Below are 3723 nucleotides of genomic sequence, written 5' to 3' on the forward strand. Positions count from 1 at the left end.
TGCGTTAGCTTCGGCGCTTTTACTATAAACTCGGCGCCGCGCTCGCCGCGGCTCGACAATCGCGTCGTTGGCGTGATGTTGCCGGGCCTCGCGGAGCGCGGGTTTCGAGCGCCGAAATTTATCGCCTAAACTTTTTAAGCTTTCATTTCTACGTTTATGTTTGCGTTGTTTTTTTATTTTTCTTTCGTTTTAATTTTAGTTTCTTGTTCTTAACCTTGTTCTCTTTTGGTGTTATAGCTTTAGGGGGTTGTTATACATAAAAAACCCATTTTAATTCCTCTTTAAATAAAAAACTCCCCCCTAACGAGAGCCCTATCCCGTTTTTAAATCCCTCCTCTCCCACATTCCTCTTTCCGTGTGTCACACAAACCTCGCCTCGCCTCATCTCATAATCCTTCATAGCACCAGCGTTCCCTATTCCAAATCCGTACCTTCCATCTCCTTGGTTTCGGATTTCCGCGGACACGTGCATCTGCCGCCTGCCACCCTGCAATGACCGTGGCTCCCCTTGGCGTAAGGAGTGCCCAACATGCGAGTGGGGGAGGAAGTATGTCATGGCCAGTGTTGAAAACCCAAAACGTTGGTGAGATCGCCAGAGCAAATCTCCCTTAGAAGTCCTGCCGCCGACAGGGAGAAAGAAACTCTGGCTCGACGCGGCAAGGGGGAGTAGCCTCTGATTAGCGATCCTCGTACTTCAACCTGCAGCCTCACGGTTAGCCGAGGACACCACGTTGCCATGGGCGAGAAGTCCGTGCCATCGGTGGCGGCCCCGATGGCGCCGGACAGGCCACCTTTTACCGCTCCCAACCTCCCTCGTTACCGAGTGGATCCGCAGCACGGGCGCGGTGTCCTCGCCGACCCGTGAGTTGGCTCATGCCGAAAGCACCTTTATGCCAAGGCAGCGAACCAACGATGGGCGCGAGGCCTCCCTTGTGACCTTGCCTCCTTTCCTCGTCCTTATTAGCTATGCCCCCAACTTTTACCCCGCATGTTGGGTTTAAGCCCCGACTCTTTTCTCTCTTACTAAATCATCTCTTCGATCCCCCTCCTTTATCCTTCCCCTCTCCATCTTCTTTCCCCCCCGGCAACGGTCTTTTCTCTTAACTTTACCTTACCTGCTTAATAAATGAAGTGGATACTGTGACTGTGTTGTGACTACCCTTTGGAATTACCTTTACCTGGATTTACACCGTGGAGGCTGAAACAAGGTTGTACTGCCACTTTTACTTGCCTAGGTGTATCTATGCTGGACGTGTATTATCATTTTACACAACCTTTTACTGTGAACCATGTGTGCTTTGTCTTTTACTTTTTACTTATTTTGAGTTTTACTTAATTTATCTTGTACTTTTACTCGTTTCTTTTATATATGCTTTACCCTTTTACTGTCTTTTACTAAGCTTTTACTTCGGCTTTTTACGACTTTTCTGTCTACTTTTTAGATCTTTTACTTTTTTCCTCATTCTAGCTTTTATGTATTTTAACTTAGACGTTAGTTTTTTCTTATTGTTTTAAGCCCTTCTGGCATGTTTTTTCATCATTCTTAAGCCCTTCTGACGTATTTCTAGTAATTCTGTTTTACTTTGGTGTCTTCTGCACAGCTTTTGTTGTTCATTTTAGGATTTTTTTTTTTTTTTTTTTTTATCATGTATCTTCGTATTGGTCACGCTCCTGGTAGGCCTGCATCTCCGGGGATAGTTGGCTTGTGAGGTCGTGTGGGTTCTGAGCCTTAGCTTGGTCCCTTCACCCCCTTTTCAAGGAACGAACGGGGCCCCCTCATTTCCTTGGGCCTCTAAGCCTGAAGTCTCCCGCCTCACGGGTGGCCTCATTTGGGTTCCTCTGTCACATAACCTTACAGAACTCTAAGCCCTCCTCACAGATGACTGCAGTCCGTTTGTAGTGAATCTCGACCCATCAGACGGGAGAATAGAATGGAAGAGTTACCCCTTCCGCTTGCAAACATGTGGCCGTCAATGACTGTATACGGGTGGGGGCGAGAGATGTCTTTATGATCGGCTTTGCTATTTTTTTATGTATATTTTCTTGTCTTTTAATTAGTTGATTAAAAATTCTATCCACGTTTTCTTTTTTTATCCATCTGTATTGGAGAGCACATTATGGTGTCTGGGGCTATATAGTATGGAGTTTTTCTTTTTATCATGTCATTTTAACTAAACTACATTACTTTTTATGGCAGGCTTTACAACATGGCCTTTTTAAAGAAGTATAAACTTTAATTTCGGAAAGGGGAAACATCGCCTCTTTTGAGAGGAATGCCACCTTCACCTGGGTTGACCCGAGATTCCCCTCTTATATCATTTTACTTGTGGGGAGGTGTATATATATAGGCCGGGGCAGCCAGGTCAGGCAGGGGAGAGCATTTTGGTCGTGAGGCTGCAGTCGTGATGGGTTCCTGGTCGTAAGAGTACGAGCTATAGGCGGTAAGGTGGCATTTTAACCTTTTTTTCTCTGTATCTTGATAGGGTGATGTGCTCTCTCTTTACTTTTTTTTATCTCTTGAATTGTTTTAACTCGCATTTTTGAATGTTTGTCTTAATTCTTATCAGCATCTTAGTGTTTAAATGTATTTTACCTGTTTATTTCAACGTGTTTTTTAAATAAAAATCTTTTTGTAAAAATGAATTGAATACTTTTAGACCCCATCATGCATCCCCTCCAGTTTGTCTAATTAACCCGTTTGTCTAATTAACCCAAAGTTAATTTTGGAAACGCCAGTATGCCTGCCTCACTCTGCCTTTATATAGAATGTAAAGAATTAGGGAGAATTTAAGGCAACACAAGAGAGCCCCCCCCCCCCCGGTTTGAATCTGGGCATATAACCCATAGGATTACTTAAACTGCACGAGTTCAAGTAATTAAATCTGATTTCTATCGACTTCAGGTCGACACGCACTCCATCTCGGACGTAACCACGCTAACCAGTGTTGACCCTTGGCTTGGTAACTTCTATACATTTACCTTGCTTCCTATCACTTCTTTCCCACCCTTAAACACCCCTCTTCTTTAAGAACTAATCCTCGCGTTCCGGGACGAATTAACCGGTGGTGGCTTTGACCTTGTCCCAAAAGGATCGGGGTCAATCTTGCTTGCATATCGCTAACATTCAGTGGATGGACGATGACTCAGATCATTTGGGTTCGTAAACTTTGGGACTATATTTTGGCAGTTGTACGGGTAACCCTTCACAGTTGCTTGGTGCAAGCGATGTCGCAGAAACCTTGCGGACCCCCCATCAGCGGGAAACCTCCTACCCTACAGGGTTAGGATGGCGATTTCCAAGGGGAATTTTGGAAAAGCTGCAGGTTATGCATACCCCCTGCTGAATGCTAAAGGCGGGGGGTAAAACCTATGGCAGGGGCCCCTGAAACAGTCCTACTGCCCATATGGCAGTTTTGTCCATTCCCCCTGACCTGCTGGGGCGGGGTCCACCCCTCCGGGAAGGGGAAAGGAAAATGGGAAAGATTGTAGCACTACGGGGGCATTACATTTCTCAGCATCCCGGGCAAGTTTTCACCCCATTTTTCTGAGAGGGATTCGAACCACCTACTGAGGCATCAGAGACTAAGCCCCCTGGTTTTCGCCGGGTGTCCAAAATAACTGTTTTGCGCTTCGAAAAATTGGGGAACGCCATCGAAAAGTTTTTGTCGTGGGATGCCGCGCCTACATCCCTCAAAAAAGGCGCTCGCTCGGTCCCATCGGGAA

This window comes from Penaeus monodon, unplaced genomic scaffold, assembly GCF_015228065.2.
Source record: "Penaeus monodon isolate SGIC_2016 unplaced genomic scaffold, NSTDA_Pmon_1 PmonScaffold_243, whole genome shotgun sequence".
In the NCBI taxonomy this organism is placed as follows: domain Eukaryota; kingdom Metazoa; phylum Arthropoda; class Malacostraca; order Decapoda; family Penaeidae; genus Penaeus; species Penaeus monodon.